Below are 26,048 nucleotides of genomic sequence, written 5' to 3'. Positions count from 1 at the left end.
TTTTGAATATGAAGTCCAAAATTTCCGTCTTTCCTTCTTCAAAACTGACTTCTTAAAATCCAGTGTTGCTTTATGTCACATGCAAGAATTATAAGCCATTTTTTGAAGTAATACATTTCTGACTGTGGAAGTAACTCGTGAAGTATATGAGAGAAACATGATCAAAAACAAACCAAACCAAAACAACAACAACAACAAACTAATCCATCACCCATGTTGCACTCTTTTATGCCATTTACACATCTGCTTTTATAGATCTATAGTTCCGTACTGATTTTCAGCTTATAAAAAAGGCTGGCTCAAGAAGTTTTTTGTTTCAGGATGGAAAGATTGCAATGGGCAGTGGAAGCCCTTGCTTCAAGTGACATCTGCATAGCTCTATTTCTTGACCCAGAGTTTGGGATGTAGAAGTCTTCACTCAGCAATATATTGTACATTTTGATTTCTACACATCTTGACTTTATCAATAGTAACATTTGTGACAATTCATATGAGCTGGGTTTACTCTTAAGCTCAGAGCTGTAATATCAGATGCATTCATGCTTTCCATTACACAATGGAAATACCAGCTGATAATTGGAAAAGCCTAGCTAAATGCCTTGCTAGTACATCAAACTGTGACAATCCCCTTTTCCAGGCGAGTTCAGGAATGATCAAGGGCACAGCAGGATTCAAAAAGGATTAGAAATACATAAGGATAATAACACAATTATATTAGACAGGAAGAAAAAACAGACATAGGAGCAGTCATGTATAAACCAAAGAACTGTTTGGGCCTGTAGTCCCTCATACCATTCTGTGGCTTAATGATGCTCCAGGTGTCACTGGATGGCTCAGGCCATGCAGGACACACTACAGAGCTGAGATTTTGGTTAGAAAAGAACCTTCTGTCTGGAATTATTTTTCTATACCCACCCATTATGAGCATTACTGTGCTTAGGACATCTTGTCACTCCCAGAAACAAGGTCCTGGAGGCAGCACTACACTAGGTCATAAACAAGCTGAAAGGCAACAGCCTGTAAAAAGAAGCAACAAATCATCTATTTGCCTGTGCATGGGGAGGAGGAGATTAGCTGTTAGCTTGCACAGCTAACTCTGTTCTTCTGGGGAAAGGACAAGATTTTAAATACACAGGTTGCTAGATAGGGGCAGAGGCATTAACCTCCTCATGCCTCCCATCTGTAAATTCACCTTCCAACACAGGAATGATTGACTTTCAAAACAAAATTTTCCTCTAGGATTAGTAAAATTCTGCTTTGCTGATAGGGCTGAGAAACTTTAAACTGGCTCTCTCTCTGGACAAGAAAAAATCATAAAATTCACCCAAAGTTTGTGTACTGCATGTTCCTAAGCAAACCAACAATGGTCTCTCTGCCTGCTAACATGAAGGAGGGCTTTCTTTTCTCACAGAAACTGCAGGATTCATTTACCTGATATATAAAAGCATCTACAATAATAATAATAATAAAAAGAAATACTAAATCATCTTCATTCATCCTTTTTCCCAGTTCATAAGTTCTGGGATGAAAAATCCATGAGTCCTTGCAGAAATCAAAAGTTTTTGTTGCTTTTTACAAGAACTCAGTCATTCAGTGCAATTTTGCTGCTGGATAAAAACATTTTACAAATCTGAAATCTGAAGTCCTAAATTGCAGCAGTTCAGAGTTTATATGCTATTGTTTTACTGTAAGCTCTTATTTATGATAGTGAAAAGGAGATGGATAAATGGGCATTTTATCCCATGTTCACATAATTAATATTTAGGTATATTAAACAAAATAAGGGAACCTAATAGCATGGCAGAGAATATGGAATTACATAGCAATTTGGAACCCTATAACACTGTATTTTATTATGTTCTAAAGAATATGTAGGGTTTGTTGATACTGCTGAAGATGACAGGCTTTATTTATCTTAGGAAAAGTACAGTACATCCTGGTACCATCTGCTAGGTCATCTTGTTCACTTTGTGCTTCTCCATTAACATGGCCTCAGCCTGTTTGGGGAGACACAGGAAGAGGCATTTAAGACTCTGCGCCCTTATTCTCATTTTTTAAGGTTGCTAGCTGTGCCAGAGGCACCTGTCTTCTAAAACCAGGAATAACTGTCATGTGCATACACTTGTGTGCACACCCACATGTTTAATTTATCAAATGCATATCCTACTTCCATCTCCTCAACTAAATATTACAGGCACACTGAAATAATTCTGCTAGATAACAGAACCACTATGCTGCCAGTGATCTAAGTAATGTAAGTGTGTGTATATATATATGTGTATATATATATGTATCAGACAGAAAAGAACCTTGAATGTAGGACTCTACCATACAAGGTGAGCTATAAGGACGTGGCTCTGCTGACTCACAAAGTAGCAGTGTCTTTTGCAGACATATAAGCAAATTTGGTTTTCAGGGAAAGAGAGCAAAAAAACACTAAGAATGGTTTCCACAATCTGGAAATCCACTTTTATGTCTGCTCCGGCAAATGCTTGGTAAACCTGTAATATCTGTTCATTCCAAAGATATTTTGGTGGCTATGGATAACGAAAAGATAATGAGATAGATGAGATTCCAGTAGAAAAATGGACAGAGATGCATTTGCATAATTTGTTTTCCTTCTGGAAATATTTATTTCTAAACGAGGAAAAAAGTCTCACTGGGATTATTATGTGGCCATTTCCATAGTGTTACACACCACACGTACACTTGTCTTTCCAAACAAACAATAAGGTGCAGTATTGCAACTTCAGAGTTGATAATTTACTTTTTAGTCAAAATTTTAACCCCCTTTTTTCTTTCCCATTGATCAATCCCACTGAAGCTTTATACAGCTATAATAATTTCTCAGTACCATTTAATAAATATATGAAAGAAGTAGGCCTGAGATCCTCAGGAAGACTCGTTTACTATAAAGTCTTGAATGACTGTGCTGTCACAAGTGACCTCAACAGACTGTAGTTCACTGTGAAGTTTGGATTTGGACTCAGAAAGAAGCACAACCCTCTCCTGCTCCCCCGTGGGCACCTTGCTCTCATCTCCAGAGAACAGTCACCTCTGCCACTCTTCCCCCACACTTTTGTTCATCACCTGGCCCCCACCCACGTTTATCCTGCTTTTAATCTCCTCAGGCAGAAGGCCGGATAAGAGAACATGATGGATACTGTTACTGTGGCCATTAGCATTGCCCACAAGTGACTGTCCATAACTGCATTTGCAACATCATGGTATATTTACTCTTCCTTTTGCAGTCTTTCTGCCTCAAACCCTATGTAGTAACCCTATGTAGCATTCCTGATTGGATGAAACTGACTTCAGCTGTTCCCTAAATAAAGATTCTTATTGTGGAAGACAATAGCCTTTAAAAGGACCAGAAGAGAGCCTGCTGCACACAGCAAGTCCTTACACCAAGCAGGGAAGGTATGGCAGAGTTTTAGGTAAGTGGGATATAATTAGCCTTGTTGGAATTTGACCAGGATATCAGGGTTAACACCCCTGCTCCTTTGAGAAGTGCCCTGGGAGCTCCTCAGCAGCAAGCAGTCAGGACCTCTTGTTTTCATCACATTCCAGGCACAATGTGACAGCTACCCAAATACGTTTGGCTTTTACAAGACAGAAATGCATAAATGATACTTACAATTTATAACAAGGTGTGGGCCTAATCCTAGAATATACGAATTTAAATATCCAGGATGATAGAGGAGTTCTGAATTCTGGTTCAGGACCTCAGCTACTAGAATGCAGTGACAACAAAATCAGTCCCTAGAAAATCTGTGGAGCCCATAAGTTTCCTGAACAACTCAATCTACTTGTAGTTGGTTGGCAAGTCTATAGTTTGGCATTTCTTGTATGTGACTTTTATGTATTACCTGCACCATTCCCTTTGGAAAGAGCTTTTCTCACCACCATTGTGCAGCACTCCAGACCACATGAGAAGATGGCTGTGCAAACAGGAGTTCCAGTAATTACGGCATCCAGGAGGGCTCACTCAGATGCTTCGCCTTGATGTGTCTTCCAGCTCCTTATGTTCTGATCTTACATGAACTACTCTAGCACTTCCAGTATCAGCTTGTTGCCTTCCTGAGGTCTCTTCTAGCCCCAAGTTTTCATTACTTTCCTATGAGTCATACATACCAAGGATCGGTGCAGCTCTGCCCTACGCAGGAAGGCTGCAGGGCTGAACAGCTGCTGTTGGTGGGAGAAATGAAGCCTCTTTAATTCCTCCAGTAAATCTCTGCTTGCTACCAGCAACTACTGGAGGGTTATGGAAAAGTGACCAAGAATTTTGCATGGATTAATGAATGGATGGAGAGATTTGTTTTATACCCATATTTTCTGTAACCAAGACTGATTAAATTGGGTGAACTGTATTCACCTAAATTCAAATTAGTACGTTTCTTTCCAGAAATTTCCAAACAACTCAATTAGTCCTCCATCAACGATAGATTGTGAGCACTGGTAGAGTTTAGACCTTCCTCTTTTTCACATATACCCATATGTTGAGCACAGAAAAGAAATGGATCATTTACCTCCCAGGAGTATTCCCTCCTGTGTAACATGAATGCATTACATGTAATCATATTCCAGGGCAATACGATTAGACAAATTACTGCACTCTAAAAAGTTACTTTAAAAAATTACTTCCCTATTTTTATTAGCTCACTTTTTCTCAGTCAAATATGTTTGTCTTACAAGAAAAATGATGCTTTTCTTTTTGACCTCAGGCTTCCCAAATTCAACCAGAGCTATGGGTCAATAGCTGAATAAAAAAAGGATTGACAGAATGATTCACATCCTTTGTGACGCCTCAGCATCTTCAACTTATTGCTCAAGTCAAGTATTGGTAATGCCTGGCTGTGAAAGACTGGGAACAAGCACGTGGTTCAGATGATGATCCATTTACAGGAATGCAGGTAATGTTCTGCTAGCTCCACATACAGTAAAAAAGGAACACACTTTTACCACTGAAGTTAACAGAAAAATAAGACTAAGTCGGTTAATGTAATGAGTCAGACATGCCTTCTATTTGTTTTACATAGCAGAGTGAAGGTGAAACTTTTTTTTTTTGGTGTTTTGTGTTGAGAAGTGTTTTGGAAACTAACTAATATGCCAGGACAATTGATCTTGCTGCAAGATTATTAGAAAACAATACTGCCATGACTACCAGCCTAGAAACAGCTATGCAGAAGCCATCTTCTCACTGATGGCTTTGGGCAGCAGGAAAGGCCAGGAACCCCATGTGGGATAATACCCACTTTCCCCTTCCCAGTGGAATAATCAGTCAGTTTGCACCATGCTAGGAAAATGGAGAAATGCTTCCAGAGTATAATGACATTTCTTCCTTGGAAAACCACAGAATGATACATTTAAAAATGACAGCATATCAGGAAAAAAATAACTTTTGATTTTATATCCTAGATATGCTGTAACAGGAGGCTTCACCATTGACACATTAGTACTATCACAGCTCAGGTAACTGGCCCAGCAGAAGGCAAATTGGTAAAACATAAAGGGTGGGGTGTTTTGATTCTCAAGTAAAGTGGAGTACCTTTGTACACGGGACTTGTTTTTTTCTCCATGAGGAATACGTGACAGGGGAGTTTGGTCTCAGAGTTTTCTATGTAAAACATTTTTTGAAAATTCAAATAACTAATTTGATATAGGTCGTAGACCACCTGTGCAAGTAAGTGAATTGCATTTTAACAAAGCATAATTACATATATTCACAGATGGTATTCTGGCTTTTGGAAAGCTAGTTCTGCTTTAAGGTTTAGTGCTTGGGATTAAAGACAGTACTGTATAACTTAAAAAGATTTAAGAATTATACTGTAGGAAGTGAGGCTATAATAAGCTTTAGATCAACAGTTCATATAGCATCATGGGATTCTCAGCCGCCCAAGAGAGAGACCTAATACACTGTAACCTACAACTTTCCCCTTGAAATGTCTTAGTTCTACAAAGCAATAAACCAGTCTGGACTAAGTTACTGAGGTCTTTGAAGTACTGGAAAGACCCATAAATAAGGTGAGTACTTTGGAAGGGGGGGGCTCATTTTGTGGTATACATATACAACTATTTCATAGTCAAGTTGATTTGTAGTTGCCTGTAAGTAAGTTTCCTGGGAGCAATAAATCTTCATTCAAGTAAAACTAAAATGTCACCAGTATTTATTTCGTGCATTTTTTACTCCATCAGGGAAAAAAAAAAAAGTCAGCATTCATGTAAACTGTTCTATGCCCAACTTGCAGCTCTGCACTAAAATTAGGGTTTGTAGTATGAAATTTTTATAAATCTCAATTGTAAACATTAGATAACAGATGTACCATTGCAAGGCCAAAAAAGAGTGGTAACTGTCACTGGAGAAATAAAACTGAGTTATTGTTTCCAGTTTCAAAAGAACAGCAACAAGTCTAAAAAACTATATGTGATCTTTGTCCTTTTTTCCCCTCAGACACCTGCACTCATCTAATGTTTCACTGAGCCCTGAAAAATAAATGCATAGCTTCAGTCTCCTAATCCATGTGGCTCCAGAGACCACTGTTACATGAGAACTTAAACTGATGATGCTGAGCGTCCTAGGGGCAGCTTAATCTTTTTTAATTCAAATCAACTGAGTCCCATGTGGCGCTAGGATGATACTCTATATGCTGCAATCAGACTGACCTAGACTTCTTGTGCTCTAAATGATTAATGAAACTGCCTCCTAGTTTGTTTCTATGGTGATCTGAAACTTGACACGATGTAGGAATCTGCCATTCACGCTGAATGAATTGAGGAGGAGGTAGCCCAGGAACAAAACTCCATCAGTTGAACACAGGAGACTGAATTTTAAGTCATTAGTCTCCTTGTACTTGGATTGTTGACTCTTGAAAATAAGAGTGAGATAAAATATCCCAGTTAATATAGCCTTAATTGGGTAGTTTACTGGTCAATTGTTTCAATATTAGCAAAATGAGTTACTCTGAAAACAGTTTTGTATGTTCTCTTCTGATGGGCAAATGCAGGATAATGAAAGATCAGTAGTGACAGCAGGCTTGAAGCTCTCTATAAAGAAGCCAAGTGACCTGTCAAACCTCTGCGATACCTTTAAATACTGTAAATGATGATCTAAGATTAAAAAAAATAGTAAAAATCTATTTTCAGTTTTTATCGAGTCTATGAAATTGACTTTAAGATTCCTGTGTCTTTGCATTTTGATACTGCCATTTCAAATAAGGAGGGATTTACTTTAAAAATTTTGAGGCTTTCAGAGTCAATGAATGCTTTTTACTTTAATTTCCAGAGGGAGCACATTGCCAAATGTTTAAATAGTTGAGATAGTCCTTGAACCACTGATGAGTATCTGCAGTCATGCTTAGGCCTATCTATATTGTTAGGATACAAATGACTTGGGAGAGCATTGGTGAATTAGCTTAGCTACTGCACTAGCCATAACACCATGAACCCTGGCTCAAGCCAGCTGCCTGTATTTTTACTTGATGTCTAGACCCAGTATTACAGCCCATGCTGGGTGCCAGGAGACTATTGCTGTACTGTAGGCAGTGCTGGGTTCAGCCAGTTATTAAAGCTGACTCAGTTGTGCTACTGCTGTAACTAGGCTGCCTTTAGAGCCAATCTCATCCTTCATCCAGTTCCCAGACAAATACACTCAAGCAGTCAATGAGTCAAACCTCAGTGACCACCTAAAGAGGTGTAAAAGCAAGTACACATAGGGGTTTTCTGAAGATGCTGAAAGCCGCGGATACCTACAAGCTCTAATTTAACTTACTGGTGTTCTTTCTGTCTCTGTGTCTTAGCATTGCCTTTACTGCCTCCCTTCCAAACTCCTGACTACTGAACACACCACTGTTTTTTTCACCAAAGGCTGCTTTTCGTCAACACAGGGTGTGATGCTGTTGCTTTCTTCCTTCCCATGTCTGTTTAAAGAGAAGTCTGTTGCACCATGTATTTGTGTCTTGTGAAGCAATCCCAGCACTGATCTTGCAGCATCTCTCAACAGCCTTTCAGGAGGGCATAACGTACCCAAATCATCTCATCACTTCATCTGGAATCAATCACTGTAGGTCCACCAATGTCAAGAAAACTATGCTCATTTCCATCAGCATGTGACCTAGTCCTATCTTTCTATCATCTTTAGATCAACAATGCTCCTATCGGGATTCATGGTCTCAGAGGAGTCTAAATCCACTTTCTAACATATCGAACAAGTGTCTGCCATTTTTCTTTCCAGTCATAGAATACATTGTGACTACTAACTCAAATTCATAACAACTCAAATTCTTTTGATATTGATCTGGGGCATTTTTCTTACTATTGCACCCTGCATTCAGAGATTTTGCAGACTTTATAATTGGTATTATACTTCTTAGTAAATCAGTTAACTTTGTAGATGTAAAATATTCCACATCCAGGATTTTGAAAGGAATCTAAGGTACTTAACTTTTTCATGTGTGACTCAATAAACATTGTCCCCTGTATTTCTTCAAACCTCTTTGAAAATCCTAGTTTGTAATATTGCCAGATGAAAATATTATGGCACAATGGTTTACATTTTTTCCAAGCTCTACTTCCTGGGATCACATGGTACTGTAAGTACTTCAATTTCCATTTTTAGAAGAAAAGGCAGAGAGAAACAAAGATCCTTTAGGTCTAAACAACAAAATCTAATGTGCTACATCCAAATTCCATTTTTAAGACAAACCCTTATTTGGGGGATGAATTTGAACTATTTCTGAATATCTTTAATTAGCTAAACAACGCTATGTGTACACATGACACAGAAGTTTTCAGAATGACTTTTAGAAAAATAAGTCATTTTCATTAAATCTTTCTTTTTCATAAAAACCAGGGAGAAAAGGAGTTAAAACAAAATAAAAATATCTTGCTGGCTAAGCAGAACTCCTCTGAGGTGTGTGAGACCATGTTCCTGTGAGGTCTGCTCAGTAAAAGGCTCCCTTCTTGAGTTTCTCATATCCTAGGCCTGTAGATTAAGTTTACTTTGTTGGAGCTTCTTTGCTTTTATAGAAATAACTAAATGTTTATCAGATCAGTGTGAAAGAGACAATAAGAGCCTTCTATTCAAGGTGCTCACCTGGGATGCAGGAGACCCAAGTTCAAGTCATTACCTCAAGGCATATGGGCCAAATTCCAGAAAACCATGTCTGTAGATTATCCCACTTCAGGTGCAGGTACAGTGACCAAAGTGGCCGCAACTCTTTTACTTTTGATGTATAAAACCACACAAGAAGAAGGCTAGGAACTGAACAGCAGGGAGACCAATTACTTCTCTTTATCTCATTTTTGGAGGTGAGCCTATATGAGAGACCTTAGCGTCCCTCTAACACCAACACTTCCGTAGATCCAGGGAAACAGTAACCTGCCTGGAAAGGTGAACTAAGCATGATCATAATCTGTGTGTTTGTGTGTGTCCTTTCCAAGCAAGGAAGTTAAAACTGAGCCTTTAGTGTGAAAATTCAAGTCTTTTTTACTTGGTTGTGGGGTAGAGTAGCCTCACCAAGGATCCTGCCAATGCAGCCATATGGGTTTAAAGCCACCCATCAAAAGCCATATGGATAGAAAAACTGTCATTCTCTGAACTCAAGCCCTGGGATCATTTGGGGAAAAAAAAGATCTGTGCACAGATCACCATATCTTGTGGACACTTACTCTCCTGTTGAACACAGAAGAGTGAAAACCATGAGCCTTCTGCTCCCATCTAAAGACTTTTCTAGGAGGCATATAGCAAAAATCTGTGCCTGCTATTAAAGAAAAATATGTTCTGTGATGCATAATATGATATATAAAATACCTATCACCAGTTCAGGAAAAGAATGCCTGAATCCAGGCATGAAGAAGGAGGTCCAAACAGAGTTATAGTGATGGTGCCAATGACCCCATGAGTCTTCAGGAGAGAGAACCTCTCCCCAATGTCCAATATGACCATAGTTCTTGCATTCACATTTTCTGCAATTGCACTGCTCATGGCCTTGGTTAGGGCTGTGAGACACAGCTGGAATGACAGTAGAAATTAATATTTTATTATTGCTACAATTACTCCAGTAATATTTGTCTCAGGACAAGGACAATTTCCATTGTTTTAATGCTTCTTACTACATCTTCTGGAGGCTATGCATGTGGAAAGGAAGGGCGAATCCTTATTTTTGGAAGATAGACGTGACAAATGATGAGGTATTATACACTGGAGACAGCAGTCTGAAATCACTTACAATTGGGATGTACTTATAATACCGTAAATCTTCTGCAAAAACAGTAATCACAGATGAGTACAGAGCTCAGCAGTCTGGTTAGGAAGAGACATTACCTATCTCTTTTTTGTACAGTGCCCAGCACCCGCATTGCAGCTCCTGTGTGCTCCTGTTGGCAGCTGTGGGATAGCCTGTATTAGCACACAGGCCTACAGAGCAGTATGGGGATTTAGAGTGACTAATTATTTGAATATGAATCAACAATGCAGCGCTGTGGCAAAACAAGGCAAATGCTCTGTATTGAGTCACATTAATAAGAATGTCACGCGTAAAAGAAATGAGGTAATTATTCTGTTCTACTTCACTTGATAAGCCTCAGTTGGAGCACTGCATGCTGTTACGAACACCACATTAAAAAAAGAAATACATACTAATTGGAGAACTCAGAAGGGAACAACAAAAATAAGCAATGATTTGGAAAATAACTCTTGTGTGCATGATTGTTCATAAACACATGAAGTGTTATTAAAAAAGGAGCAATTATTCTTATTCTCTCAATTCTGTACTAATATGTGGATCGAGCTCAGAAGAAATTGAAGTGGGCAATGCCAGGGACAACATAGGTTACTGACTAAAGCACAATATAGAAACAACAATACTTTCAGAGCAAGAAGCTGAAGAACCTCTCGGCATCACCATCTGTGGGAATGGTCCAGACAAGTCTGGACAGTAAAACTGACTGGAGGATAATTTGTTTCATTCCCCAATACTTCTGAAGTTTCCAAATTTATCTTCATGTGAAACCAGAAAATGTCTAAATTTCTGTAAAGGAAAATGCTATGAAAACTGCACACTGACTAAATGTTTAACATTTAACAGTTTAACAAAATGTATTTACAATGAAATTATTTCTTATTGCATGCTATAATTATAAAATATTCAAAATGAAAAGTGATTTGAAATGGAAAAAATCAAAACACTTTATCCTAAAGGTGACAAAATGCAATATATCAACAGTATCTTCAAATGTGAAAAGAAGTTGTAAAGAGAAATTAAAAGAAATCAACATGATTTTATAAAATCATTTTAAATTTCAGTAGAATTGAAAAAATTTCAAAGTAATTGTATTATTTTGTTATTATTACTGTTACTGTTACTATTGCTATTATTGTCATTATTATTAATTTTATTTTTTTAAAACAGCTTTATAATTCATGTGTTCAGCTGGGAAGATTTAGGAAAAGTACCTCCCATATTCAGACTTGCAAAGTTACAGAACAGTAAGGGAAACAAAGGAAGGTCTCCAAGTGCTGCTCCACAAATGAGAAGATACTGTTTATTCCTTTCAGTATTTAATAACTAATTTCTAGTGGGTGTAAAATACCTGAGGAGCCATGCAGATATAAAGTTCGTGCAGTACTATTGATCGAATAACCATAGTTTAACAGAAAAGAGTGTTCTCGGCAGTAGAACTTTCCATTTTAAAATCTCATTATGGCTTTTTTACATTTGTGTGTACAAAACGGTTTTTTACAAATATCCACTGTATGATACTAGAACAACCAATGAGGAGGAAAATATGTCTATATGATACACATATTGTGTATTGCTTTTTGGCCCACACATTTATGCTACCTCTGCTTGTGTTCAGATTGCTGCATTAGCAAATTGCCCATCAGCTTTCCAAGCATGGCACTCAGACTTTGCAGCCCTGGGGATATCGGTAACACAAAGATTGCCCCTTGCAAGCTGCAATGACCTGCGCCCTACAGCTCTATCTATCACATAAAAATGTACTGCTCCACTGTTGTCACTTTTCACAGCTCAATCTCAATATCTCTTTTCAGGTTTCCTGCTGACTGACAATGTCAGTTACAACATTTCACACAATTTTTCTTCTCTAAGTGTGAAATTACATATCCAAGAACTGTGAAAAGAGAATCAGCAGGTTCCCGGTGCTGTTTCTCTGTGAAGAAGGAGAGTTAACCACCATCTAGGAAAGCAGGACTAGGCAACTGTTCCAGAAAAAAAGAAAAAAAAGTTGTCTATGAATATTTGTTCACATTTTTAAACACTTCTGCTATGATTTTGTTCAAACTATTTTGTGTTCTCAGAAAAGACAAACACTACTTAAGTTAAGCAAATTTTGAAAGACATTATCAGAGACCATTTCCTGAACTCCTAATTTTAAACATTTTTATCAGGAGGATGATTCTAAGAATTGCTCTAATCAATTTCAAATTTTGATTACTAGCACTGAACCGCCTACTGACAACCTACAGTTTGTCTGGGTAGTTGTACTGTTAACCTATTTTCTGGGTAGTTGTTTGTCAACTTACTAGTTATCTGATAATTTCACAGAACTACCAAAGAATATATGACAAGTTTATAAACAAATCACAAAATAAAGACATCAATTTTCTTATTCCTTTGGCTCAGCAGGATTAAAGCAGGATACATACTCTAGCCTCAAGTCTGTAGCTTTCTATTCTAAATGTCACTACCTTAGGAAAAAGGTAGGAAAATTTATTCACCAAAATACAACTCACCCATTTTCAATCAGGTAAGTGACAACTTTGCACAGTTATTTCTCCTGCCATGTATGAGAACAATCAGATGAGTATGCTAAGTGTAGTGAAGTTACCAGGACCCCCTTGTGGTGTTCCACACCTCCATTTTCTTTTAATTTTTGCTTTCAAACAGGAAAGTGATACAGGAAGTTAAGAGTCAACTGGTCCTCATATGAATACGCAAAAGCGGAGTACACGAGGTTAAGCCCTTTGTGCCAAAGCAGCATCTCAGCTAACAGCAGTGGAGCAACATAGACATGTCAGCTGAGGCATGCAGTCTATACATACCTCTTCTCTCACACAGCCCCTTTACAAATAAACAAACAAGCAAACAAAAGTAAATAAATGTGAATCAACATAAGTCCAATTTACATCTAAGAAGAGAGATGAAGCAAGGAGTCACTCAAATACCTTCTCTTCTGCTTACAAAGCAACAACTGTCCATGTTAGACAATGATATAGATCTCTTCCCCAAGTATGCTTAAAAAATAAGTCATTCGTCTCTGGTAACCCCCAACAAAACAGGCAGTATTGTGATGGGTATTTTCACACTTTGAGCAGCCTCTCCAGAACTAGTCTGAAGGACACACCCTGCCGTTCAAAACGGGATGTAGACTGCTTTTTCTCTCACCTACGAGAGCATTCTTTTGGATATTTTGGATCCATTCTTTTGGATATTTTCTTTCAGCATTTACCCCAAATGCTTACTCAGAAGGTATCTTGCATGTTCTTTTGCTCCCCTTGGTGCAACTGACCAACAGGGAAACAAGGACAAGAAGCAGCTTCTTATTGATGGCAAGCAATTATTCTGGGACCTGTTGTCTGAATATCTGAAGAAAGAAAACTTTTTTCTGCAAAGAAGTACAGTGGAATTGGGAATGCATGTGCCCTGGTGAAATCCTATCCCTGCTCTATCAAGAAAATGAGGCCTTTGAAAAAGTCTAGTGCCACATGGCTAAGATTTCTCCCACCCTTTTAAAATTTTGGAATAATTATTTTGGAATAATTAATTGCTATTAACGGACATTTGATTTTGTAAAAGTACTAAAATTATAGTTCTAATTCAGATTAGCGCCCCCAAGCCTTAACCCCTGCCCCTTTTCCCATTCCCTTAGCAGTCCCTTTCAGGATATTATAACTAGTCACTAAAACGATGTTTTAATGACTAAATTGTGTTCTACTTGGCATCGAATTTCACGCAGCTTTTAATTAAAAAAAATTATGTATGTAACTTATAGCTTCCCCAAGCAACTCTTAGCATATGTGACCAGGACTTACTCACCAGATCAACATAGGTCTTGCTGTCCTTGGCAGCAATCTGTGGGCTATATTTTTACATGGATAAACTGTTCTTGTACAGTTTCTTCAGTTCACCAAAGTGAACAATCTTTCCTTTAATATTAGAACACAAAAATCCTCTCTGACTCTATGTGATCTTCAGCAAAGGTTTGGCAGTTAGGGATTTAATATATTATGTTCTTTGTAGCAATATATGTCCAAATCTTAGAAACCGGTCAAGAGGGTTTTTATTTAAATTCATTATTTTTCTACATGTTAAGAAACATGTTCAATGAGGACTTCATATATACTTTTTTTTTTCCCTGCATCTAGCTGAGCAGTAAAGCAGAACTGCAGGAAGATGGCTCCCCTTACTAAACATACATAGAGAAAACAAGAGTCATGTAAGTCAGTGCCCTGGTGATTCTAAGTTTTCAGATGTCATAAGCAGCACTTGAATACTTCTCAAATCAAAGTGGTATTTTAAACTCCTGGAGCCCATTTAGATTACAGACTACCTGACACATTGTGACGGTAGATTTCTGTGATGGGTTCCTTTACTCTAAAATTGGGGCTCCCAAACTTTAGCCAGGGCTTGTATCTAAAAGCCAGTCCAAAACTGAAAGGTGTATCTCAGTCCTACTCTCTGGTACATCCTGGCAACTGTCGTATTGTCCTTTTGTTCTTTGAACACAATGAGACTATTGTAAGTTTTCGTTTTGTATTCATTCACCTTTATACATGGGTGTCCAGCATTAAAGGGCCATTCTGTTAAACCGCCAACATTTCATCTTTTAAATGTAAGCTCTTGCTTGCCAGCTGCCTTGTTCTATGCTATGTAGGATCAAACTACTTGGCAGGGTAACAAATTTGATTTGCATTAGGAAGGGATATTAGACATATAGGATTTCACAGTTCATTTTATATCCTAATCATCAGAAGCCCGTATTTGGGGTCTGAACCAGAGGGATTTGCTGCTCTCAAAATCAGTGTATCCAATATCAAAATATTTCAAAAAGTTCACTTTATTTCATCTCTCCAAAGTCAGTTAATGAAAGGTGCAATTCCAGTGAACAGCTCTTGGGCACAAACCTCTCTAAGCCCTCTTTAGTTTCATTAAGAGTGAATAAAGTAATGTTAGACGGTGACATTTAAGGGTCACTGCACTCCTATACATTGCAGCAGAATGGATACCCATTAAAAATATTATAAGACTAATTCCGCAAAGGGTGAATCAGAAGCTGAGGATGCTCAGTACTCCTTAGGGGCTACAGATCTCTAACAAGACAGCTCTGCTATTCTGGTGTTGATGCTAACCTTGCTGTTGTGACAGCTCCTTGTTCCTGGCTCACAGGGAGCTTCAGAGGGAGATACCACGCCTCCAGGGAAGCACCTGAACCCATACTAATTTCTACTGAAGAAAAGAAGATTACTGAAGGGAAAAAAAAAAAGTCACTCAAACGAAGTGAGGGAATGTCCTCTCTTTCCCTTGTTGAGGGAGTTCAGAAGGGAGGTGGTTTGTAAACTCTGTGAGAGAGAACTGCTGGCATTTTTCCTCATGGTTACAAAAAGCTAGGGAAAAAACAAGCAAAGAGTTACTTGGATGAGATTAGTCTGTCATGGTAACAGTGTTTATTTTACTGACCTAAATCTTAATTCTCCCACCTCTTCTCTCTGCAGCTGTGGACCATTATTGGCATCTCTTTCTTTGTTAATATTATTCCAAAGTCAAATAGCTTTAATGTCGCTAATTTTTGCAACTGGGTGTATCTAAGCCAGAGATGCTGTACTACCAGCAGACCACAGTTTGATCTTCAGTTGCAATGCACACAACTCTTGGCTCAGTAAAAGCTTTAACTGCTGCACCTCCACATAGGGTCTGAGGTACTGGAGGTTTTAAGATGGTGCAGAGGATGACAGTTACATTGCCCCAGGCCCACTCTTCTACCCATATTATTGTTTTTCCTCTGTGGCTGTTGAACCCATTCAGTCCTCAGAGTCCCTGAATATCCCACTGTGAGGTATGTAGAAGTCACTGGAAAGTATGCTTTATTTTCATAAAAAAAAAAAGCAAGAGCTTCAATCATATGTGCTGGTGTTCTGCTCATCTATTACTCACTGAGAGCAGGACTTGGTATTTCAGGGTGCTCGGGCTGACTGTGGCCACAGGCCTCTTGCTTGTTCCTAGTGTTCAGACCTCCCCACTTGGACCTGCGAAACTGAACCTCTGGGCCCAATGATTAGTTTCCTGTTAGACCATGCAAGATCACACAACCAGCAAGGAGGATCTGTAAGTTGGACATTGACCAGAAAGTAAAGTGAAGCCATGAACAAGTCTCTTCAATGTTCAGTTTTTCTGTCTGTGCTGATTTCCTTCTGAGTGTTGAAGACCGTGACTGAGAAATGAACAAAACACGAGACCTAAGTATCACCCTCAATAAAATCCTAACTCAGAAGGAAATCATTAAGATTTAACTAATATCCATATTTTGGCACATGCCTATGGAAAATTATTTGCATTTTAATTATAATAAGCCTGATTTGTGCTTTAAAATAACAAAATAATAAAATTTAATTGTTATGACTCATTCAGTTGTTAAATCACAATCCAGTTGTGATTAATTTTAACCACGCACAAGTCTTGATATGGCTATTTAATAGGACAGGATAGTATTAATAACAAATAATGAATATGTTTTAAACAGCAAGCTACAGAAGTTTTCATGTTTTATTATCATAGTTGTTTCCAAAGAACATGGTGTAGTAGAAAACGTTTGTCTGCTTTTATATATAATTTTTTGATAGTTTTCAGATAGTTTGCTATACCTTTGGCATAGTTAAAGTCTCTACACTGCTCTAGACATTTTGGTGTGCATGTACAGGCAGATGAAGAGACATGAGTCCATGAATCCAAAATGAACCCATCTACCAGTTTCCAAATGATGCTTGTTCTGGAAGCCACAGTGCCTTGGGGCCCCTTAGCATCTACAGTACCATTTGATAAGCTCCAAATTTTAAAAGAAATATCTGCACATCTTGATTCAAAGCACATTTTAGCACAAGAGTCAGAAGTCACTGCTAAAAATCCGGTCTCCAACCATGAGCTCACAGTTCTATACCACTGGTTACATGGGGCTGCAATAGAATACATCAGACTCCTGGTCTTAATCAGTACCTTTTCCTTGACACTCTCAGTTCAATCCCCTCCTCTTACAAGGATGCAAGTTGCAGCAAAGATTTGTTCAGGCAGACTGTTACCCCTTCCAGTCATTCCTAGCCTCTGAAACTGCATCAGTGGAATAAACTGAGGACAGATACTGCACATTTAGACAACAAACCAAGAAGCTCTATGAGCAGCCTAGAAGACTCTGCCTACACCAACCCAGAAGCTTTTCTGTATCCTACTATTCCACACTGATATATTTTTAAATCTAGAAGAGAGTAGCAGAGAATGTTATGAAATACAATCCATCAAGACACATAGAAGAGCTTCAATATTTCATTACCACAGCCTGTGTTCAACTAATTTTCCCAGATTTCAACCAGTACTTGTAATGAGTTAGTGACAACTGGAAGAGGAAGTGCATATCAGCCACAGTCCTATCAAGGATTTTGGGTATGTGCGCACACGTAAGAAATCCTTTTAATCTGTGGACAAGTACTAACACACTGGAAGTGCAGTCTATGCCTCCTTGGTTTGCTAGGTAAGAGAGGGGAAATGTCTTTTTCTGCTGCTGCAGCCATACAGAGGCAGTAGTATCCTCTTTGTCAGAGAACTTGGCATTTCCTTCTTGCATCCTCATCCCTGTTCCTCAGTAAATCTTATGGTACAAGGAGCATTTCCACAGGACTCTGCAGAGTAGCAGTAGCAGAGTTTATATATTATAAGATGAAAGACTGGAATGGAGAGCCATTGGACCAACCGAGATGACTCTCTACAGCCCATGGACATCAAGACTCTTTCTGAGCCCTTTTGCAAACTACATACAGGAGAGTTTGCTCAGAGCTGGTATCCTCACAAGTTCAAACATATATCTACACAGAGAAAACATTCATCTTTTTGTTGTTGTTGTTGCAGATACCCAATTAGATATGCCATGTTCTTTCAACTGCTTGATTGCAATTTGGCAGAAGTTTCTGAGCAATTTGCAAATTTAATAGTCGTGTGTAACAAAAAAGTGCCTGCAGTAAAGCAGACTCAAAGAACATGCATATTGTCTGTTTAGGTCTAAAATTAATAACTTCTGTTAGCATAAATAAGGAAAAGAAGTAGTATGTCATCACTGTGCTTTTGTTTAGACTAATTTGTGTGATGTCTGCTCTACAACATACTATACAAACATTCTTTCCCCAATATTATGGACAAAAATTTAGGATGAAAATAATATAAGAGAAAATATAACCTACTACTCTTTTGATTAAAATGCTTTTCAGGGAAAAGTCAATCTATTTAAGGTAGTAAAGAAACACTATAGAAATGTATATATATATAAAAATTATAAATATAAATATATATAAAATCTATATATAAATATATAGATTTATATAAAATATATTATATAGAAACACTATAGAATTTTTTACCTCAAGCACTTCACATGATCTCTTCTGAAGTCCTGAGGATTTGAGAATAGTCTAGATTAATTCACAGATAGGATTTAGTGCAGAAACTACTCACTTAAGTTGAAACACTGCATGAGGTACACACATACATATGCTGTATATGTATGATGTGTATATATGATGTATGTGAAACAGCCTGTAAAGGCTTATGTGTTAGTTGGTAACTGACACCAACCAGTGGCTTGCAGGCCGAGACAAGAGATGGACTTATGTGTCAGTAGCAAGGACATCTAAACTGCTGCTGCAGTATTTACTGGTGCAGGAGTGGTCCTTGCAAGCCACACACCTCCAAGGCTGGCTGCTGCCGTGAAGCTAGAAGGTGGCTGAGTAAGGAGGAGATTCTGCTTCAGAGAATGACTGGTCCCAGGGCATCATGTGTGCCAGGGACCATTCCCCAGAGACAATGTGGTTGTGGGCAGCCTTTTCTGGGAAATAAGAGCCTTTGTGTGTATGGATGTGCTGACCAGCCACAGATATAGGAAACATCTCCCTCTTTTACTTTCTAATTTTGGCAAAGCCAAAGATGGCCAGTGAGCTCATGGCTCCCAGATGTTGCTGAGCAGGTTTGCTAAGGGCTATGCATGTGCCTTTTATCCCAAATCTTTCCAGAGTCTTTAGGAGCTAGAGAGAGAAGGGAGTTACTGGGGTGGGGGGGGAGAAACAACTGATGTGATGAGATTGTGTATCACCAATCAACTTGGAATGAGGATGAAACTTCAAAAGGACAAAAAAATTCCCTACTTGGGCTGTATCAAAATCTCTAGGTCACAGTCTTCTTGGCTCCCAAGTTAGTCAACTGCATTATGGATCATGAGCCACAGTGAAAATATTTAATGGGAGATGATTGCAAAATGGTGCCTTGAAGCATAAAGGTTATTCCCTGTCAGAGTCAATGATCGCAGGGACTTTGCTGAACCATTTTTAAGTGTCTACTGCAGGAAGAAATAACTCCCAAAGCACAGCTAGGAAGTTAGCCAAACAGTGTGAACCAGAATACCTGAACTTTCTTATGGTTTCTAAGACCCCCAAAATTAAGAGTTGTTAATTCAACTGTTCAGCTATTGGTACTGAACTATTCCATTTTGATGAAACCAAGTGCGAGAGGAGATGATAACCCATGTCTTTGAGAAGGGACATTTGCTTTTGCAGCAGCCTGATGAATGTGGGAAATTCACAAGGGAAAACTTTATATATCATGCAGCACTCTCCATAGGTCTTCAGAGAACCTGATTGTACACCATTTCCTAAGAAAGCCCTTCAGAAACACTACAGGTATCCTTGCAGGATAATTATACAGCTAGGTCTGTGGCACAAGACTGAAGTTTTAGTTTCCATAAATGACTGTTTCCTGGAAGAACTGGCAGGCTAAGCCACGAGGGGAGAAGTGATTTTTTATATTTATGCCTAAACAATACATGGGACCTGCTTCAAAATGAAGGACTACTTTAAGAATGATCATAAAGCACTTAAAATCAACATTCCTACAGGAGCAAACAGCCAAAATTGTAACTTCAGAAAGGGGAAATACATAAAAATGAGAAATCTTGTTAAAGTGGAATTTAAAAGGAGCAACCAAAAGAATAAAAATTTGCAGATACCATGTTTATACACACTATTAAAGTCTCAGAGTAATTGTACATTACGTATCCAAAGAAACCTCAGAAACCAAGCCTTAAAGGACCACACAAAAAAAAGGCAGCATAACTGTACAATACTGTAAGGACAGCTAATTGGGGTAAAAAGAAATCCTTCAAATTGTGGAGCTTATGTGGATCAGTGAGGAAAATAGAAGAGAACATAAACTTTAGCAAATCAAATGGTAACTCACACTAAAGCAGACCAAAAAGATTGTAAGGAACAACACACTAAAGATATAAAAAAACAGTAATAAATTCCTTTTTTTTTCTGAACATGTTAGTGTTAGATGCAGATATTCTGCCAGAGAATTTGTAGGGTTGATAGATGGTCGTGGTGTAATAAGACTGCCTATGAAAGACGAATACAAAGTAATATGCATGGGAGAAGGAATCCTAAATGCTCACACTCACTTTTGAGCTCTAGATTAGCTATTACCACTCAAAAAGAGTCCTGGTAGTTCTTGTGGGTAGTTCAATGGAAATGAAAATGTCAGCTCAGTGTTTAGCAGCAGTAGTGAAATGAGTAGAATCTTTGCAATTATAGAGAAAGGAATAGAAAACGAAGTATAAAATGCTGAATACAAATACATAAAAAAGCCTAAATCTTCAGTCCTAAATTCTATGTTTCTCTAGCGTGGGGGAGAGCTGTCTGTGTGAGCATGAAATCTGAGGTCCTTCTTCCCATGACATGTTATTAGGGAAGATCAGGGAAAGCAAAAATATTTCCACTACACTTAAAAAAAAAAAAAAAAAAAGTACAACACACAGTTAACCTGTGGAACTTTTTTCCACAGGATACTGAAGAACTGAAAGTGGGACTGCATGTCAGTGGCATAAACTAGATTTTTTTTTTGTTGTTTAAAAATTGTTGCTTGTGCAATAAAATCTGTTAAAAAATGGTTTCACCAGGAAAAGTTAATCTCTGGTACTTTTTTTCTTGCTCAGGTGCTTTGAACCCATGTCTGGATTAATTACTGTTTATACTAGAAAAGTGAAAAAAAAGTCAATGGAAGGAGACCTTGAATCCCAGAACAACTTCTTCCCTAGTGCTTGAGAAACTTCTCTACAACATATGAGTTCAAAACACCAGAGAAAATATTTGAATTCTCAATCTACTCCTTCTTGGGTGAAATGACTACATGGTTCAGTATTCCAGATGCCTATTTGAAAGAATCTTTCAGGTGAGGATAATTTGTATTCAGTACTGCAAATATTGAAGATGCTTAGGGATGGGAGAGGTGTAAAAATGCTAAGTGCCATCAAGATTTGGATTGTTCTGGGCCAACCTTTCTGTGGTATAGGAGGTCTCATTTTGGAAATACAGGCATCTGCGGATTCATGGATGTTGAGGACATAGGTACCCCCAACAGCAAGAGGGTCCCAAAGTTGTTTCATTGATTTATTATTTATTACTCTATTTTTTATCTGCTTCCATCAGTTGAAGTGAAGATACTGTTTATGGGACCACCATTTTTGTGCAAATGAAATTGGCAGGACCCAGCTGCTTTCAGCAGACTCATTAGATCTTCATTCTTTTTTTTTGTTTATTTAACTAATTTTTGACTGGATCCAAAAGAAGCTACAGAAGAATTAAAGTATCAGTGGGAGACAGATCTTTTTGGAAAACAGTGTAAGACTCAAAGGAAAGACTGTTACAACAGAAACATCTACATACCTCTTTAGCTTCTCTTCCAAGTTCAAAAGAAAATTTCCCAACGCTGCTTCTCTTCTGAACACATAAGAAAACATCAAAAAATCTTTTTGCACAAATCTGTGCATGACTTCTTCCTAGGGAGAGAAAGATGGTAAGAATCACACATGACACATTGATTTAACATGTTATTGGATAGCAATCTGATGCTGGTAGTGAAAGGTGTGTCAGAAGAGCCAGAAAAGAAGACATCAGCTTTTGCATTAACTTTTTTGCCTTTAAAGAAAGACCAAAAGCAAGTCAGGAAGTTCAGATGAAGAGGTCTTCTTTTGGTTCATGCCTTAGACTTCCTTTTGAAAGCAATAATTTATTTGCTTCCAAGAACTGACCTTTGGGATAGTTTTCTTGTTGCAAGTTGCAGTTTCTCTTCCTCATTTTTTTCTTGTCCATGAGTCAGCCATCAATATTATCACCTCTGAAATACGGAAATCTTTGTCATAAGGAGGTGGTTATTGTATAAATCTACTGTAATAGGTCAGAATCTCAGCTGGTGTGAGTTGCTGTAGCTTCATAAGAGCTTTGCCAATTCACACTAGCAAAGAATATGTGTCTGTTGCTCTAGTTGCCAGAATTCATACTTACTTCAGTAGAAATACATGTTCCCATTAAAATCCCTCAGTTGGTTTCTGCTGGACAAGCAGAAGCTCTGTTTCTCTGCTCCAATATATAATTGCCATCTGGAACCAGTAGCAACCACATAAGAATGTTAAACTGTGATATTGACAAGGCTGCCTCTGCTTGGGTTTTATACACCACTGTTACCCACATCTGTATAACTTCGAAGAGTTGAGTGGAGTTCTCCACTGTGAGAGTGGAGAGTGGGCACTCAGTGCCCTGTTATTGCCTAATCACTTTCTTTACAACTACAATTCTTTCTGCTACTCCTAAACACTTTCCGTGTTTTGAGGGAAGAATAGGCTGCAAAGGAGGAAAAAGAATATTCTGTGTCCTCCATGCAAGACTAACCGTTCCATCCTCCACTTACAAACCTAATGTAAAATCTGCCTGCATCACATTTCTGACCTCCTGCGCACATCTCACCAGTCAGTCATCCTAACTCTGTTTTTTCATTTTTCCTGTGAGCTACCATTTTCCTGAATTCACATTTAGATTCTTCCTCTTTCAATTGTGACTGACCCCACATATTGCTTTGTGATAAACACAAGAAACGTTAGTAAATTTTAACGTCTGAAAGGAGCATTAGGATGAGTTAGCTTTGCCTATGGAATAGGGCAGGACAGAAAAATTTCCCCAGTCTTCATTTTGTCAGTTCTTTCAAAAGCTTTTGCCCATGTGGTTGTCTGAGGAAGATACCTAGACTGTAAAGGTTTCAATGTGAAACTCCCTCTTTGTAAACCATTCAAAGTCTTTCATAAACAACAATGATACATAGCATCTTTTTCAAAAAGTAAACCATTTATCCAGTGACATCATTTGAATGATATGATGCAAAGGTCCTCTATAAATCTGCCCACTGTTGCTCACTCCATGAACCACCATTTCCTTGCCATGGAAAGTGCACATCTCATAAACACATGGAAGCCACAGCATCTGCAATGCCAGCATAAAAATTTAGCATGTCCCATAAGCAAGTGTGGTTATTATATCAGGCAGTAAGGACAAAATCTTAAATCCTCCTGACTTTTTGAGACAGAATATCTCAGGATTGGGGCAAAAAGTAAATAGAACATATAGATATTAGTGTGAAATATTTGTATTATCAGTCCTTAGGTATTATGTGGTGTGAAGTATTTTTAAAAGTTGCAGATTAAGACAAGAAGTAAAGATTTTGGAAGCAGTAAAAGAATTTTTTTTTTTTTTTCAAGTACAAATAAAGATGTCCTCATAGAGAGCAGAGAACAGGCAATGATTTAAGGACTCATGGTGTGAGATGTCACCATCCTCCACAGATGTGAAAGAAGCTGAGAAGGAATATTCCACTCACTGAACATGGGAATAAATGAATGAACTGCAGTAGTTTTCTAAGAAGGGAATAGTATGTATGTCAATCCTTCAAATACCATAAAACCAGTGCCACTATGGGTACTAATGGCTCTAGGGTTTCTTTATCAGTCAGTCAAGTAGTTCATATCATAAGATATTGCTCATTCACATCTTGTATCTTTCTTGGTCATGTCACTGTTTGAATTATTACGATTGTTCAGATACTGTGTAGCTTTTTTTTTTTAATAATTCATTGGAGGATAACAGCTTTGCTGCAGAATGAGGATGAAACAGCATTGATCTGCAGTAGACATGAGAATATTCTTCTTTACCATTATATAGGCTGCATCTTGCAAATACTAATTTCTGCTCTTGTATGCTTAATAGCTGTGCCTTCAGAAGTTAATGTGACAACAAGAAGTAACAGCAAAATGGAAGCAGTATTGTAAAATGAGTTACCTCACTAAGTTTTCCCATCACTGTTTTCCATGCTTATTATGTAGCAGCAGCTAATTAGTGCTGTGCATGTCATATTTGAGACCTACACCACTTGGACAAACACAGCTCCAGAGCACATCTGAGAGGTCTGACCCATAACCTGAAAAGTTTGCATGAAATTAATTACATGATTACTCTGTTCTTTGTTAGGCTTATGTAAATCCTAGCAAGGGCCTGATCCTGCACTACAAAAGCTAGCAGAACAAGTTCATACTGTCTATTCAAGCTATTATGTGTTACAACCAGAAATTGCTGCAAGGTCACAGATGTGGCTTCCCATAGCACAAGAGACAATAAAAACAGAGTACAGCCAGTACAGTGAGTACTCCACCAGGTCTCTTCTCTTCCTGCCATGGGAGCACTAGGAACAGGAGCAATGTGAGAAGGCACAAGCAAAAATGAAACGACCCAAAATTCAGTATGTCTCGAGTTCAGCCCTACTACCCCAACCAGCTACTGCACAGAAATTTAGTTGACAGGTTGCAATGCCATCCCCAAACCAATCCTAAGTGAAGTGAGTAGATTTCCTGATGCGCCAGTGACTCTCTTTAAAACAGTCTTGCTGACCTGTTTAAGAAAGGAGTCGGTAATTCCAGCCAAGCCTCCTACTCAGGGAACTGAATCAACAAATTGTAACAGTCTGTTAGATCCAATCTAATGTTGGTTACACATCTTTCTTCTTCCACTGTTATTTTGTATGTGTATTTTAAGAAGATATTTTACCTCTTTGTATACTGTTTACTTTCAACCTATTAATATGAATACAATATAATCCTGTCTGCCCTAAGACCATGAGAAGAATAACATAGAAGATACCCAGAGAAATATTAAAGAAATATGCTTTCTACATGGGTGTTTTATTTGGGTTTTATTTGCACATATTCAGTATAATTATAGTTTAAATAGGCTATTTTCCATACCCACATAGGCAGTATTTTCCACATAAAGGTTCACATTGGCTTTAGACCCACCCACAAGCTATTTACTTGCATGGTATACTTATAATGATCAAACTTGTAGCTACTTCAGCCAAACCTAAATATTTTCACTTCTGCTTCTTTTGCAAGCCATTTTCTCCTGAATAAGTTGTTTCAGGTTTATATAATCACTTTTATGAAGTTTATGGTGCAACAGGTTTGCTCCTTCACTCAGATATTGGCTGTAGCTTCGAATTCAAATACAGGTTTCAAGCACTCAAAACGTTAGAAAAGTTTACAGAAAGATTTTATATTGGCTGTTTTCCAAAGTATGGACTATTTGCTGAAACTGGATTTCACTTTCAATTTATTTACCTATTTATTTATTTTCTTTTTCACCCCAAAGTTCAGCAGTTATATGAAATTTCATTTAAATAGTTCGTCTATTGGACATCAATTTGTTTCTAATTGCCAGACAGGGTTTGAAAGACATCTTCAAATACGTGAACAGGCAAAATATTAAGCAACACAAGACAGAAACCCATTTCCCACTTATTTTGTACCTCTGACACTAAACACATTCTCAAGCTATTCCTAATGGAACAATTGTAAACACACTCTTCTTCAGATGGAAAATATGACGATATTTTAAACCACAAAACAGC

The 26,048-nt window shown here is 38.0% G+C and overlaps 2 long non-coding RNA genes across 4 annotated transcripts in view; one reads left to right on the top strand and one right to left on the bottom strand.

The window, feature by feature from the left end:
- Nucleotides 1–26,048, bottom strand: part of LOC310897958 — a 54,703-nt gene that overhangs the window by 1,862 nt on the left and 26,793 nt on the right. For all 3 annotated transcript variants that reach the window (XR_014582854.1, XR_014582855.1, XR_014582856.1), the window contains exons 3-4: nt 22,354–22,439; nt 21,989–22,101 (exon numbers count right to left, since the gene is read on the bottom strand). This is a non-coding gene — a long non-coding RNA (uncharacterized lncRNA). The remainder of the gene's footprint in view (nt 1–21,988; nt 22,102–22,353; nt 22,440–26,048) is intronic.
- On the top strand, nt 9–26,048 carry LOC310897960. Its single transcript, XR_014582859.1, has 3 exons — nt 9–4,913; nt 21,259–21,494; nt 23,851–26,048. It is a non-coding gene; the product is annotated as an uncharacterized lncRNA (long non-coding RNA).

The sequence above is a fragment of the Anser anser genome (genome assembly GCF_964211835.1).
Source record: "Anser anser genome assembly, chromosome: 3".
NCBI lineage: Eukaryota > Metazoa > Chordata > Aves > Anseriformes > Anatidae > Anser > Anser anser.
The sequence above is the reverse complement of the archived record's forward strand: the minus strand, read 5'-3'. Positions and strand labels throughout refer to the sequence as shown.